This window comes from Sminthopsis crassicaudata, chromosome 5, assembly GCF_048593235.1.
Source record: "Sminthopsis crassicaudata isolate SCR6 chromosome 5, ASM4859323v1, whole genome shotgun sequence".
NCBI classification, from domain to species: domain Eukaryota; kingdom Metazoa; phylum Chordata; class Mammalia; order Dasyuromorphia; family Dasyuridae; genus Sminthopsis; species Sminthopsis crassicaudata.
Genome location: NC_133621.1, coordinates 41752439 through 41769758, shown reverse-complemented (window position 1 = coordinate 41769758; position 17320 = coordinate 41752439). Strand labels below are relative to the sequence as shown.

The 17320-nt window shown below is 37.2% G+C and overlaps 1 protein-coding gene across 4 annotated transcripts in view; it reads right to left on the bottom strand.

Annotated features, from left to right (window-relative positions):
* Positions 1 to 16671, bottom strand: part of CTNNB1 (catenin beta 1) — a 36069-nt gene extending 19398 nt beyond the window's left edge. For 2 of the 4 annotated variants that reach the window (XM_074272176.1, XM_074272177.1), the window contains exon 1: positions 16146 to 16671. The gene's annotated coding sequence lies outside the window, so the exon portion shown is untranslated. The remainder of the gene's footprint in view (positions 1 to 16145) is intronic. The other 2 variants (XM_074272178.1, XM_074272179.1) reach the window with 1 other exon arrangement.
* Positions 16672 to 17320: the final 649 nt, after the last annotated feature.

Below are 17320 nucleotides of genomic sequence, written 5' to 3'. Positions count from 1 at the left end.
TAGTAAATGTAAAGAAAAATAAAAAAATATATAAAAAATAAAGACAAGATATAGGGCAAATTGAACAATGCTGGCACCATGCGATTAAAGGTAAAGCACACACACTTTCACTTAATCAATAAATTATGAAAAGTAGAAAATAAATGATTATTATTAGTCACAGAATTTCTTTTTTATTTTGTGGGGTGGAGGGAACTAAGGGAGAGGGGTTGCTGGAAAATATCTGTTGCGTCAAAACAAAATGCATAAAAAATGTTTTGTTTTAAACTACATACACATATATATCTTGTGGTTCCTGGAGAATGGAGGACGTATTTGGAACATGTTTTTGCATTCGCAAGGTTTCAGGACATTAACTTAATGGAAGATGATCTTAAATGAAAATCTGTGTGGCTTGGTCCACTTCAGCAGACCTCAGTGTATTTAGCTATAAAATAAAATAATATTGGCAATCTTAATTTAGGATTGCTATTTAGGCCCCAACAAGAATGTTACATAAAGAAAGCACCTTAAGGTATCATCATAGCTGAGCTGTTTTCATCAAATGCACTGCTAGTTTATGTGCAGCCCTAACCATCTACATTTTTAATACATTTTTAAAACAAATCTCCACAAAAATCTAGTAAATACTTATATAACATCTTGGGTAGTTTAGGCAACTACTCAAGCAAGAGACCAAGCGAACAACCCCTGTGTAATGTCATTTCACTTATCACTGTTTTTACTCAATCAAATTAACTTGGACAGTTTTTTCAAGGTTCTAGAACTTTGGATGAAGAATTAATGCTTAATTTAAAAACCAGAAATATATTATTATACAGACTTCTCCCCTCCTTCCTTTTCAAAGGGATACTTATGATTGAAAATAGCAACGGGGTGGTCACAGTATCAAGCATTACAGAGACAAGTGGAATAGCACACCAGAACCCCCTGAGACTGGGGGGAAAAAATGCATGGCAGTGTTGTAGAAAGAGTATTACTGATTTGGCATCAGGAGATCTGGATTTCACTTCCAGCTTTGTTGCTCATTACCTGTGTGACAGGTCATTTTACCTTCCCTGGGATTTATTTGCAAAATATGGAAGGGAAGCCTAAAGGATTCCTAAGATTCCTTCCAGCTTTAAATCCTATGATCCCGAGAAAGTCTGTGCTCTGGGATGAAATCTCTTCTAGAGAAGATTCATAATAAAGAATGAAAAAATACAACACAAGTATGAAGGAATTTTGATCTTTGTCAGCAGAGGGAGTACCTACATGATGAAATCACGTAACAAAATAGAAAGCTGTTTCTAATTTTTTAGCTTATGGATGGTATAAATCCACTCAGATAATCTATAGCAATAAACATATGATGGTTATATCATTAATAAAGCAATTATATGATGTATGCCATTGAATAGCATAACAATACAAGATAATACTCTAGAATACTAAAATACGCTTTAACTTCCAAATGTGAGCTAACCTACTTTTACCAAGAGATAAAATGAAACCTACTACTTACTTTATAAAAAGTACTACCCAGAAAGGCTTTTAAAAAGAATGGCTGTTCAAACTCTATTCTCAGAGGTCTGCATGGAAAAAAACAAGTAAATGATTTAAATTACTTTCAAGACCCATGAAGATTGACTATTTGAGATAAAAAATGTTTTAGAGGACTAAGAACCTGCAAGTATTAACTATGACAAGTATCATTTGGATGCTCCCTTAGTATTATGATCTCAATGACCAAGTTCTCCTAAGAATTACATTAGATAGTCTGCATTTGTCATGTTCCCTGAAAACAGTGAGGTCAAATACTGAATTTTTTGACATTTTAAAATATTGTAAGAAAGATAGATTATAGGTAAATGTTCTCCACTAAAGATAGTTTTTCAAGACCTTGGAAAAAGATGGACTAAGTTATTGTCCCCTTAAATACTTAGAAGTTTCCCAGAAAACTCATTCAGTTTGCTCCACAACATGTTTTATCTAGACACACCCTAATTTTGATTAGATTATTTCAAATAGACTATATGAAATGGAAATGTTCACTAGATATTTAGTAAGTCAGAAAGCATTTAGTAAGCACTTAGGTGCCAGGCACCATGCCAAAGGGTGGAAGTACAAAGAAAAACAAAGTTCCTGCCCTAAATTTAGGGGTTCACATTCATGGGGGAGATATAGAAATAACTACTTGGGAGGTAATCTTAAAGAGGAAGGGCACTTAAAGCTGAGGGAACCTAGAGAAGTCTCCAGCAGAAAGTTGGATTTGTGCCAAGACAAAGGAAATCAGTGAAACTGAAAGACAGAGGTGAGGAACAATAGCATTTAAGACTGAGGGAGAGCCAAGAGTGCAAAAGCATTCCATGTTCATTCTATAATACAACCAGAAACCTTAACCAGCATTGACCTCTCTACACACTGAACTGCATCTCATGCCTGAAATATGCACACCTGTCTTTCCTCCATCTCTTAGAATCCCTGGCTTCTTTCAAATCTCAGCTCAGGAACCCTCTACTTTATAGACTTTTCAGATCCCTCAATTGCTTGTATCCCAACTCAGTAAAAATGATAAGAGTTGACATTTATATAGCACTTGAAGTTATGATTCAAACCAACAAATCTTTAAATATCATAAGACAGTCTGTCAGTTTATACAAGGAAACTGAGGCTCAAGCAGATTAAAGGACTTGGGAATGGGATAAGGAAGCTCCTACAAAGAAGACTGTTCCAATGGCAAAGTAGGTATTTGAAAGTGTATATTGGATGGAATCCACTGGAGGGAAAAAAGAGGAGTGGGATAGAAAATGAATTCATTCCAGTAGTGTAGATGAAGACCTCTTCCCTAACACTCCTGACTGGCATAAGCAGGCCAACCTGACTCTTCCAATGATAAATGGAGTTATTGTTCTATAAAGATTAGTACCTTCCTCCCATTTACCCTAACTTCTAACATTTCTTTAATAGATAACCGTGTCTATATTAGCTTTCAGAAGAATGTAGGCTCACAATACTTCAAAAATAAGTCTCAAAAGAAATCTCATTTTCCTTTGTAAAAAAATAACAGACTGCTATATAAGGCATTTACAGTAAGCCAAAAAGTTTCTTGTTTCCAAAAAGGTAGCTGATTCCCTAGGTTATTCTCATAAAGTCCAAGGAACTTGGTCAATAAAGCAGGGCATGACTTAGGTGCTAGAATACCTCATTATAGAGATGTTTCTTTGTACCTTATATATTGAGCTTTCTTAATTTAGCAAAGATAAATTAAAGAATTACTGATGAAACATTTCTCTCCTCTAAGTAGAGAGGTAAGGACCTGCAGGCATAAGATTACATATATTACATATATTCAGGTATTTTGTTAAGTTATGTTACCTGTTTTATTACAAGGAAGGTGATTATTAGACATCATTCTTTCATGTATCATGAGTAATCTGTAAGTATTATTATGACTGCCTGGTTTGGTAGTCACTGTTTAATAACACTCCATTCAGATAGCATGAAAATGAAGGTTTTCATCACATTTAATATGAACTGTCTTCCAATTTTCACAGTCTCATGTTAACTTCTACATACTCAATCCTATCACAATGTAAAAAGTGACTCTATGATTTTACTTTTATAAGGCTGTTCTTTCCATGCCTGAATTTCTCCTTTCTTACTGTTTTTCAAATTCTGTGATTCTTTATGACTCATCCTCATGCAAGATAAATTTTATCATCTTTAATAGAAAAAAATAAGTGTGAATATAAACTAAACCAAGCATTATTTTTAACTTTGTTTGTCATCACTCTCACAAAAAAAAAAAAAAATGATTATAGATAGGAGATAGTTTACAGAGCAAAAAGTGCTAAGCTTCAACTTCACTTAAACAACACAAAAAAATTAGTATAGTGTCTTACTCAGAATAGCTATGAATAATACTTATATTGAAAGTTTCTAGCTTTATTTCTAAATAAATTGTTGTATAAGTAAATTTAGATGTGACTGCATTCTTTCAGTGGCTGTGAAAGGTAGTTGCCTAGTCAGCACTTTTCTACACTGCAGTGAAATGGAACTCCATTTCGAAGTCTGCAGTTAATTTTCTAACACTCCAGTGTCTCCTCCCTTATACATATGGAATTCATTTACAGAAAACTTCAAAGACAAGTGTTTTACTACACCCTTACACCCCCAAACCAACTCTTATCACTTAATCATTTAACATTTACACATACATAGTATAGATTCAACATTCTTCCATGGCTCAAAATATTTTAAAAGGTGTTAGTTGATATATTTCAAAGTTTTATCAAAACCTGATCAGTATGCTTTCTTCATACCTATCACCTCTTCTCTGAACTCTTAATTTTGTATACTGTTCAATACACACACACACACACACACACACACACACACACACACACACATATAGAGATCTTTAGCAGAAGTACTCTTGAGAATATTTAAATTTGAGGTTTACATGGGCAATAACTTCATTAGGCCTTTCCCAATTATTAACAATTAACTCCCAGCACTAAAGGAAATCTTCTATTCTACCTAAGAGGTGAGGCAAGTAACTCCTTAATTCTTTTAATCTTTTCAAAAACTCAAACAGATCTCTACTAATTATTGATAGTTGGGTTCTCCATAAAACACCATAACAAGAAATAAGAGGTTTGGGTTTTACCACCAGATTATTTTGTTGTCCCCAGTCCTTAAATTACTCTTTTAGTTTTTAGGAAAAGTCATAACTAAATTTTCATCTAGTTCAATAAATCAAATCTACAAAACACTTTCTTTAGCTACTATTCCTCAATGTGCTTTAATACAGGAAATAAAAAAATAAAGGCAGAAACTAGTCTCATTTCAAGAATTTAAAACTGAATTGGGTAATCAAAAGTAGAGAACCATGTTGTCCCAGAATTACTCCAGTTGATTTCTAGAAGGATAGTTCCCTTAGGAAAAGGCTTTTCTTAATAGTTACTGGTCAATAAATTGCCCAAGACCTCTAGTCCTCAAGATGTTTTTAGAAATGTGATTTTTGTTCAGCATTCATTCTTTAGTTCACCTCTTCTAAATGTGTTTAAATTTAAATGTGACTATTTACAAGGCTTACATAGGCTGATTAAGTATATGAAAAAATTTGGGCAACTGAATTCTCACCCTCAAAAGACACTTTCTGAACTAAGAAGCATAAAACATTTCCATTATCCTATTCAGGACCCTGAGTTAAGTGACTTGCTCTATTGTCAAGTAGTCCAGTCAACTCCTCTAACAATATACAGTGATAGTAATTCCTCTGATTCAAAGACAGTCATATGATAGATCCTAAAATATATATCACCTAATATGATACACCTAATTCTTATTCTTCCAATTCATAGGAGAGTGTATGTTGCTATAATTTCTTATATGGCAACCAGTGATACGCTTAACCAAAAAATATGCAATTTTTTTTTTTTTTTAAAAGAATGCTCAAGTCTAAAACACCAATCAGCAAATATTTATTAAGCACTTACTTTGGACCAGATATCATGCTACATGCTGGAGATAAAACCAGTCCCTGCCCTATAGGTAAGGGCCCAGAAATAGAACTTTTGTTTGAAGAATATAATTACTTTGATTTCATTAACTATAAGGCCCTTTTAAACTTTGGAAATAATATCTTAAGTTAAATATTTTGAACAGGCAAAAAAAATCATGAAAAAAGTATATAACTGAGTTGGGTTACTATGGTTTTTTGAATATGGAAGGGAGGCAGAAAAGCAGAGGGAGAGAAGTCACCAAAGTAAAAAGTTATTTTCCAAACCTAAAATTGTATCCATTATGACTTACATAAGGAAGTATAAAATGGCATTTTTGAGATCACAGGTATGAAGACAGGTACTGAACCTATGCTTTGACTTACCAAGTACTCCTTGAGAGGAAAGTTCCTCTCTCCATTCAGGACAGTACCTGTTCTGCAACTTATATCCTGAGATTGCCCAGAGAAATCAAGGGACTTTCCAGAAGCAGGATTTATAATCTTCCAGCCCAGCTCTAGCCATTGTGAAATACTGCCTGCCTCTCAAATGACTGGCACACAAAACATATATTCAAGGGTTTGAATAAATAACCAAAGGCCACAAGTTAATAATGGTACCATGTGCCCACATGCTTTTCTCAACATACTGCTATTGTTCTATGGCTATATATTTGTTTTCTCTATCTTTTAATCATCCCTAATATAAAATTAAGCTGTACTTTCTATATAGTAGAGAAATCCTGGAAACAAAGTGGTTGTCCATCAACTGAGAAACAGTTAAACAATCTATGAATTAATGGAATATTATGCTGTTAAAAAAAAAAAAAAAAAGGCAATGACTCAAGAAAAACATGGGAAAACTTACAAAGTAAGCAAGCAGAACTAGGAAAACAATGCATACAATGACGCTAACAGGAAGATCAAAACTGAATGCTATGAAATAATGACTAACTTTATGGATAGCTAAGTGGTGTAATGTGGAGAAGAGAGCTAGCTAGGTCTGAAGCCACGTAGACTCAAGTTAAAATCTGGCCTCAGACAATATTTGTGTGACCCTGGGAAAGTCACTTAAACAGTTATCTCAGAAAGGTGGGTAACAACAGCAGCTATTTTCCACGGTTGTTATAAGGATCAAATGAAATATAATTGGCAACATGCTTTAACAGCACAGTGCATGGTATATAGTAGGCATTTAATAAACATTTCCTTCCTTTCTTAGCTCCAAAGAAGGGTTTTCAGAAGTCACCCCCAACCCTTCTTTGCAGAACAGCAAATTTTATTTTTCAGTTAATTTTATTAAACTGAGTTTGTCCCTCTTTTTTATTCTCTGTTATAAGGAATAAATTTCTGGGAAAGGTAGAGGAAAGGATACATTGTGAAATGTAAATAATTTAATATATACCAATTAAAATGCATTAAAAATCTCCTAAAGCTGCTTCCACCTGGCAGTTTTTCCAATTTTATCCTCAAAAATTATTTTAATATGCAAGCATTAAATCTTTTTTTTAGAAGAAGGGTGAGCGTAAGCTTTAAATAAAAGGTTCTCACATTAGGTCATGTTACCTGTACATGTAAAAATTTTTAAATCAATTTTTTAAAAGAGAAAAACATTATGACAGATAGAAAGGGTTACAGAAAATTCTCAAAGATCTTTTTCAACTCTAAAATTATATCCAGTTCTGATTTTGGGATTCATCAATTTCTTGCAATAAAACTATTTTTAAAGATATCACATTAGTTTCTCAAAACATTTTAGTGCTCAATTCCAAAAATTTATGATTTGTTAAGCCTAGAATACACAGTATTATTATTACAAGATTAAGCAAAGGGTGCTTCATCTAACACTGCCTGGTACTCAATCTTATATCATATGTAATAAAACAGCCCAAGTGTTCTGGGGTTAGCAAATCCTAAGCAGCAATATATTATCTCTTGTGTTCTTGTGATTAGAAAGGGCAACATAGATCTGAAAAATGTTTTAAGAAAACAATATTTTTATTTTCAAAAAAGCCACTACTATTGTGACAAGTTGTGATATTTTTACTGTCCTAAAATAATTAATTTAAATTAATTTTTAAAAAAATCATTGATATTATAGCAAGAAGGTTCACCAAGTTGACTGAAATAAATTGTCTTCAAAGTTCCCAAAACTAAGCTATCTAAAGTCTGTGAACTGTACCTTATCATTTTATCATAATTTTCTTAGGTCCTTTTGGGGAAAAAATGTAAATTAAAATAAAAGGGACTAGTCCATGTGTTACTTCCTTTTGTAGGAATTCTTAACTAGATACACCTTAAAGAAAAAAAGCTTTAAAAAGAAAAGCAGCAGGCCTAAGATTTCCCAACATCATATGTGTACTTATTTTAAACTTTAGATTAGAAATTCTAGAGGCATGTCGACTAATTCAGCACACAGTACACTGTGGTCTTATTAATTCAGAATAAGGGCAGTTTAATAGGTTACAAATAATTCCTAAAGCACCACTGTGCCTTCTGCTTAGTAGAGATCCAGGGGAAAAAAAAAAAAAAAAAAAGGTATTTAATTGGTTATATTTTAAAATCAGGCTTCTTAAAAACTTTCCCCACTTTTCACCAAAGCAATTTTTACATGGCCCCACATATATGGATATATAAAATACATATACAAATCAAACATTTACTGATGATAAATCATAATTTCATGATCCCCAGACATATTCAGTTATGTTACTACATATGGGGTCATGACATATAGCTAAAGAAGCTTTTGTTCTAGGGCAATGGTATCAAATTCAAATAGAAACAGGAGCCACTCAGCCTTTCATTAAGAATCCCTATGGGCCACATAGTTTTAAAATGTAACATTAATCTGTTTTATTATATTCTTATTTTGTAAAACGTTTCCCAATTACATTTTAATCTGGTTCTGATTGCACTTTGGAATGTTTAGGACAGGTATGACCTATGGTGTTTGACATTCTACCATGGGTCACTATGTAGCCAACATTTTACTTCTATGGTTCCAGCTCCAATCCTTAATAAATCCAACTAGCAAAATGGTTGGCAGGCAAATCAAGTGTTGATTAAAATATCTGATAAAGATAGCATAAAAATATTTTCCAGTAATATTGTTTCCATTATTGATTTCTTAAATTTTAAAGAAAAACAAATGGGATAGAGAAGAATCAAGAGGAGGAAAGTCTTAATAAATATTGGTAAGATCCATGACAAATGTTAAAGAGAGGGAGAGTGTAATTTGCTAGCTTAAAGATTTTTTTGGAATTCTGAGATTAAAAAAAAAAATGACCCACAAATAAATGCATTGTTCTTCATTCTGAGAGAGCATATTGAATAGTAAACCATTTAAAAGTAGTTTTTCACACAACTAGTGTTCACCTGAAATCCTAAAAATTCAGGTGGCTCATATAATCTTAAAATTGTTTTTAAAAAAATATTGGGAAATATAGATGGGGTTTTAGAACAGGTTCAAAAGAAAAAATCAAATGTCCACAACCAAAACCCACTCCAAAGTATTTTTCCACCTTCCTCCTGCATCATGCAGTAAATTAAATTCTGATATATATAAAAACCAAATACTTGCTAATTGAACAGCTCCTGCTATTTAGAACACCTAACAAATTCTCACAAGAAATCCAAGTCTTCAACAAGTAATGTTAATATATTTTAGAGGAACTTAAATTCAATTCAAATACAAAGCCATTTGTACCAAGTTTTTTATAATGAAAATCTAGCATACAAACTTAAGAAATTGTATTTCAGAATGTATGAAGACTAGTACAAAAAAGAAAAAAAAAACTTCAGCAATCCTGCAATTTACAAGCTTAGAATTGCCTGGTGGTCACGTATACAGTTTGTGTCAAAGGCAGAAAAGTTTAACCAAGATCCATTTGGCTTCAAAGATGGTGCTCAAGCCACCAGACCACACCTCCTTTCAAAAATATGACTGGTTAAGCCACCACATACCAATCTAAAGGTAATATCAGGATGATCAGTTTATGTTCCCTATGAACCTAGTCTGCCAACAAGAGCTGCTGCCTCCTCATTCTTCCTACATACACAAAAATTACACTGGAAAAAAAATTACATTAGATAATCAATATTAACAAATAATACTGATTGTATCTATAAAGAAATAAAATATATTTGATATGGTTTGTAAAAGCAGTCTTATGTTAATTGTAACATATATGGACATGCACAATTACAGTCACTGACAAATGGATAATCTGTTTATGCTAGGATATCTCAGTCTTTACATTAGAAATTAATTTATCTTACATATTATGAAAATACTTTTTGATCTCATCTATCCTCGTGAAAGGGATTCCATGGAGAGAAGGCGCAGTCTCTGGATCACTCTGAGAACTGGTGATATAAAACAATAGGGGACAATGCTAGGCTGGAGTCAACAAGACACCTTCCTGAGTTTAAATCTGGACCCATATATGAAGTAACTGTACAGATATTGGGCAAGTCACTTAACTGTGTCTGCCTCAGTTTATTTGAAAAAATGAGCTTTAGAAGGAAATAGCAAACCACTTCAATCTTTGCCAGTATCTCCAAAATCCTGAATAGAGTCATGAAGAGTTAAGACATGACTAAAAGCAACTGAACAGAAGAAACAAAAGGCTTAAAAAGATATTAAAGGTTACGTTTAACAAACAATCCTTAAGAAGTTTCTAAAAAGTAGAGAGAACAGGTTCTATGTCTAGTAAATGTTCAATTCTGGGCTCCAGTAACTCAGGATAGGATTCTTAAAACTTCTTAAAGGTAGAGGCTTTCATTGTTAGAACATCCCTAGCATAAAGTAGGCACTTAATCTTAAATTTAGTGGAACAGGATTTAGAATCTGAAAACTTAAATCTCAATGCCCACTATGGAGTAACAAATCTTCCTAGTCTGTTTTTCCATTAGTTGAATGGAAACAATACAATGTCACTATGAGGAAAGCAATTTATTTATTTAGGTAGAAGCAAAGCCTACCCCTAAATCCTCAAGCAGTTTTCAAACTACCTGTTCATTAGAAACATGTGACCAGATGCTACTACACCATTTTCATAGGTATATTACTCCAATAAAAAGTCAAAAGAGGTCTAAAATTTACCATGAGGAACACTAAGTGAAGTAGTAGTACACACCTCAAAATTAAAATGCTTGCCACAAATATACTTTGCTGTTACATTAGTTGATAATGTGAAATTTGTACATTTCTAATACAAAAATTTAAACAAACCTTTAATGTTACTAGCTAATAATTCTGTTTTGTTTATAATTTACAAAAATAAAATGCTTAATAAAAACTGCATGAAATCTGACATAGAAAAACTAAAGAAATATAAAAAAAATTGACTTCATAGTCAAAATAAAACAAGCACATAGTATCATTTCCCTTAGTAATAGGAACTGAGGTGTTATTTTTTCTTACTGTCTGACATATTAGCATTTTACTTTATTTTTCTTTTCAAAACTAATGCATTTAGGGTTGAAGACTAAGATATATATTAGAGTAATCTATTCTTCTATTGAATAATCCGGGTAAAAACTTCCTCATTCTTACCTAATTAGATCTTTTTCCAAACACTGATTCTAGAGAAGCAATATCGATAATGTCTAAATGAGTCTTGATACCTCAGCTATCATGAACTCAGAACACACTAAATATTGTAGAAATTGTTTCATGGCACTAATATTTTGGTCTAAAGCAAAGTATTAGCTACTACTGCCACAGAATACAAATTAAAATGTCAAATGTCAGATTTTAAGTGAGTAGCTTTTAGAGATTTCAATTTAATTTGTTGAAAGGACCTCAATGGTACAAAGATTCAAGACAAACCAGATTATTCAAATACCTACCTTCTTAGAAATAGGTATTAGTCTGGCCACTGGAGGGCACCCACATTGACCAATAAACAGAATACTCTCAATTTTTACAACAACCTGAATGAAAGCAAGGGAAATGGTCCCTCATATAGAGCCTTAAAAATTCCAACATATAAAATTATCCTACTTGAAATAAATTACAACAATATGCTTAAAGGATCTGACACTGAAATTTCTATTCCTCTAAGAAACTACGATCTTAATAAAATTAAATCTCCCTAACATTTCCCCCCTCTTATTAAAAGAGGATAAAAAATGATGACACGAAATGGTATTAAGTATCCCAAGACCATACAAACTCTAATGCAGCCTGGCCTGCTAAGCAACAACAACAAAATTTCCTTTGAAATAGAACATTTATATGCCTAAATGTAGTGACAACTCTTATTCCTGTTCTCAATTTCATAAAGCTCTTCTGTCAGAGGGTGGGAGCAAAGCATTAAAATCACTTCTGCAGATCTGAGCTAAGAAAAATCTTTGTTCAAAACAAAATACTAAATCAATGTATTCCAGTTCAATTAAATTATTCTCATAATTCAAACACTGAATAATTTAAAAACCAACACCCTTCCAATGAGGGAAATACAAAGGAATAGAAAGTTTTTTAAGCAAGTAATTCATAACTACTTTGCCCATATTGCCATCTACAAGATAAAAGCAGCCAAGAAATTTCAGAAAAACAACCACGTTAAATACAATTTGAATTTTTAAAAGTATTACAGTTGTCTGCTATAAAGACAGGTGATTAGTATTTTATTAGGGCCATTTGACTTCTATAATACAATTATAACTTGTTACAAGTGACAATTTTTATTAGATATAGTAGTATTTTACTATTATTATAGAAAGTTACTTAAACTTGATAAAGCCAATTCTTGTCTTCCAACAAAACGCCATTTTTTTTTTTTTGGCCCACACTTTAAGTTTATATTTAATTTAATATAAATTCAGGAAGCAGTTTAATCGGGCTCTATTAGCTTGTGACTACATGAGTCTAATCTTTTCTCCAGTCAAATACACAAAGCACACATTTCATTTCACTTATTCATTGAATAGTAGCCACAAGTTATCATTTCTAAAACATACTGATGGAACAAGACATTTTTTAACAATTGGATTTCAATATTCCCTGAAAAATTTCCATTATACTAACACATTTATATCTCCAAAGATGGCATAAGTGCCCATACCTATTCTCAAATTCATTAGGCCGTCAAATTCATTGCTCTGTATAATGGCCATTCTCAAAATTCCCAAATTCTTACACATTTGATATCTTTAGTCTTCTGCTCCCAACCTTTAACCTATCTCCCAGCTTCTTAATTCACCTTAAATCATCAAAGGGTAGCATGGATGTTAGAAGTAGTCCCTTTATTCCTCCCTGCCAGTTTATTATTACTTTTACTAACAAAAGTTAATATGTGTTTTAGCAGTAATAGTTGGATTCTCATGATTTCAACAAAAATATTCATTCATCAAAAATTATTAAGTACCCTACATGGCAGATACTAGAGGAGAAACAAAACCAAATACAACAATCAGTGCTTTTAAGGAACTTAAAAGTCTAATTGGAATGACACCCCAATGCAAAACATTATGTAGTTGTTTTAAGAGAAAGGTTTTAAAAGGAAGAGAACTATCACATCATAAATATTGGGAAAGGGAAAGAGACTGAAGGGAATCAAGATACAGAGAGGAAGCCTCCAAACAGTAGAAATGTCTTGAACTTTAAGTGAGGAGAAACCTGGTTTCAATTAGGGATTTGACACACCAACCTCACACTTCTCTCTGAGCTTCAAATTTCTTAAATAGGTTAAAGATATATTTTTACTAGGCCATAGCCCAATATAAGCTCCTGGAGGACAGGGACATTTGTCTTTCATATACTATATTATGCACGTTTTATACATAATATAGGTTCAATGTTTGTGGGATTAAGTCAGTGTGTTGGCAGACTGCACAATTGGAAGCATTTCCAAGCATAAAAACAACCAAAAGGTGAGGTAAGAAAAGGAATTACTATGTAAACCTTAAAAAATTAATGGTGTTGGTATTCATTTAAGGCCTTCCAATACCTCACTGTGACACAGAAGGCATCAAGTAGGAAAGGGAAGATGTTTAATTCTTAGGTGTCAAGCTATCAGAAAAAGACAGGATAATTTTTTACATAGACTAAACAGAAGGGGGTTGAAATCTTTCAAGATTTCCTACAGGAAATCAAAAATTTAAAAATCAAAAATCAACTTTGTACATGTATCTATATATTGTAAGCTCCCAAATAGCCATAACTGCTTTGTTAAGCTCTATTAGTTTCTTAAGTAAGCCTCATTAAGAATCTGAGTAGTTGTTTTCTATAAACTATCAAAATGACTGGTCTGGCCTTTAGGTAGTTTTTAGACTGGGCCTAACTTTATGAGGACTTCAAATCTTAAATTTACTTCTCAAAACCTTCAGATTTAACTTGCTTCTAAATTTAAATTTCACAAAATATATTTATCTTCAGATTTTTATAAGCCCTTCAAAATAAGGCCATTCTATTAGCTTTATTCTGCAACACTGTACATATTATAGACACTAAAAGTTCCAAATTTGGTCGCAAATCAATCACTTTAGAAATAAATAGTCTAATGCAAGGATTATCTTAAAGTAGAGTCTGTAAACTGTTTTTGGTAGTATTATGACAATGTATTTCAATAACAATTTTTTTAGATAACCTTGCATATTATATGTTTTAAAACACTCTGAAAGGAGATACATAAGTTTCAAACAGCCAAAGGGGTCCATGATATATACAAAAATTAAAAAACCCTAGTCTAATTTATGGAGTCACAAAGAAATTGGAATAGATACAACAGTCACCAAACCTTGAGATGGTGATTTTTGCCTTAAAAATAATCAACAGATTTCTCATTCTAAAGTAAAAATTAAGTCTAATTCAAGTACAAATGTAATTAATTCTTTAATTCGAGCAACCAGCAGACTGCACCATTGCGTAGCTGCCTTCATAAAATATACAATAAGCTTTTTCAGAAAAAATGAAGCAAAAAACTTGAAAACACCTGGAAGACATCAAACCTCACCAGAAACTGTGACTGAAACTGGGTAACTAAGAGATATTTCACATCGTAAACATACATATCAAAGATAACTCCACTGAATTAAATTTGAAGACTCGTGGCTTTGGACTGAAAGCCGTCTCAAAGAAACCCTCGAGTACCCAAGTTTATGTCTAGTCTACAAAGCTCTCATTTCACTAAAACCACTCCTAGATTTCCTTTCGCCGACCTCCGCATACCAGCAGCGAGCCTCTCACTCCATGCACCACTCACATACTTTGGGGGAGGGGTAGACAGATGTCTGTAAAATACAAAGTAGGGAACAATGCACATTTCAAGAGAGAAGAAAACGAAGGAAACCATTACAGAGAAATGCAAAGCGTTTCAAGCTGAGAAAAATGTTAAGTACAGAGTTGATACATAGACTGTGGTGGGAACTTCCTTCCCAAATCCCTTTCGAAACAGTCTCTACCCAAGACAAAACATTCAAGAAGTTGCTTTGTATCAAGTTTCACTTAGTCAATTTCATAGGGGAAAAAAATCAACTCAACACAAAAAGCTCTACAAGTTTAGTAGTCACTCCAATGACATACAAGAATTCGGAAACAAAATGCAGTCACGATCCCTAATAGGTAGAGATCAGATTCTAGATTTAAACCAGTCGGGTAGTCCCCCAAGTAAGAGAATCCTAGTAAATCTCGGCTGTTTCTGAGTTTGGCTCAGATTAAAAGTTGCTCGGTTTTCGTGTTCCAGTGCCAGATGTAGCAGAGAAAGCATCTCCGGGAGGAGTGCAGCTCAGAACCCCAATAGCACTTAAAGACCACAAACTGAAGATCTTTATTCTTTAAAAAATAAAAAAAAATAAGATTTTCTCCTCGGTCCGGTAAAGGACACACACCCGAAAGGAAAATGACTGGGAACCCAACCCTGACCGAGAGAATTAGAGGCTCTCTCTCTTCCCCACGGGCTGCCAGCAAAAAGAACCCCCCAAACTAGACCGAAGAGTACCCGGTTCTCAGAACTAGGGAGCTTTTTCTCCTCCAGGAGCGGAACCTACTTCCACACCGCGCACGGCTGCATTCCTCTCCCCACAAAGTGCTCCTCGCACGACCCTCTACTTAGATTCCCTACTCTCCCACTTCTCAGAGACATCGGGACACCCCCTGCCGTGGGGCGCCCCTCCTCCCGAAGCCCCTGCCCCCCCCTCCAAGGAGTATCCCTCTCCTCTAGAAGCCTTCTCTGGTGCGTCCCCTGCTCTAGAAGCCCCTGCCCCCCGTGGAGCGCCCCTCGCCCCCCATGGCGTGCCTCTCTCCTCAAGAAACCCCTAACCCCCTGTGGCGCGCCCCTCTCTCCTAGAAACCTCAGGCACCCCCCAGACTGTGCCCCTCTCCTCCACCAGTCCCTGCCCCCTCCTCGAGAAGCACCAGCCCCTTCCCCCGCCCCGGGGCGCGCCTCTTGCAAGCCCCAACTCGACCCAGCAGCAAGGGGAAGCTGAGCGCCCCCGAGCCGGCCCCGGGGTTCCCCTCCCCCCGGTTCCCGGCGGGCCCTCCAGGCCGGCCGCGGCCCCATTCCTGCGTCCCTCGCCGGGGCCAGGCCCACCGCAGCCTCCGGAGCCGGGCCGGGCCGAGCCGGGCCCGCCGGCCACCCCACCCCGCCCTCACACTCGGGGCTCGCGCCTCCGAGGAAGTTTCGATCCGGAGAACGAGCGAGCGTCCAAGCACCTCAGGGGAACGGCCGCCGCCCGCCGCCGGGCTCCTCTCGCCGCCGGGCTCTGGCCGCTACTACGCCGCGCTCCGCTCCGCTCGCTCGACTATGCCGAGAGCCGCCTCAACGCCAGCGCCCTCAGCCTTCCGCCTCCGCCGGCTGCCTTCCGCGGGATCCTCCTCCTGCCACGGACCGAGAGGCTTAAAATGGCGCCGCACAAGGAGCTCTTATACGGCGCGCAGGAACCGCTGTATCCTGCCGCCGAGCCGCAGCAGCCGCCGGCGCCGCGCGGAGCGTTCCAGCGCGCGGGGGAGGGCGCGAGGAGGGGGAGGGGCGGGGACCAGAGAGGGGAAAATAGTCCCCACGCCCAGCCGCGGCGGAGCCTGCCGGAAGACGGCCCTGAGCGGCTCTCGCCGAGCACGCCCGCGGGGTCGGGACAGCCGCCTCGCCGCTAGCCTACACCCCCAGCCTCGGGGGACGTTGGGAAGGGGTGGCGGAGGCCGCGACTTCAGTCCCGCGCTGTCCACAGCGTGGGGGTGCAATGATCTGGGGAAGGGGCGGGGGTGTGATGAGGCCGGAGCCTCTTCTGGAGGTGGGAGCCCGAGCCTAGTTCCTGGGAGGAGGGAGAGGGGGAGCAGAGGGAGGGCGGCCTTAAAGGGGCAGCGGTGGCGTGACTGCGCCCCCCCCCCCCGTCTTCTTCCTCCCCGTCCCTGCCCCCCACCAACTCGCGCGGACCCCGGCACACAATGGAAACCCAATACCCTCTGCAGCTCCCCTCCTCCTCGTCCGGTCTTCCTGGCCCTGGCCCGCCCCCTTCTCCACGCGAGGTCTAACTTTCAGAAGAAATAAATAAATACGCCCGCCAGTCTCCGGCCTTCCAGTACTCGGGCGCGGAGCCTTGGGCCCCGCGGGGCCCGCGGGGACGCGGCGTTCCCGGGGTTCTGGGGAGGGAAACTACTACTTTAGCCCCGGGCACCGGGGGCGCACCGGGCGTCCGAGTGCTGTGCGCTCCGCACCCCCGCACCTCTTCCGAACAGCCCGGGGGCGCCAGGGGAAAGCCGGGCTCCGGCCCCGGGCACCCCTCGAGCGTCCCCGCTAGCGCCGCCCCCCCCAGGAGCTGTTCTGAGAAGTTTAGCAGCCGGAGCGCAGGAAGGCCCGGAGACTGGGGAGCCGGAGAGGTGACCCGGGGGCC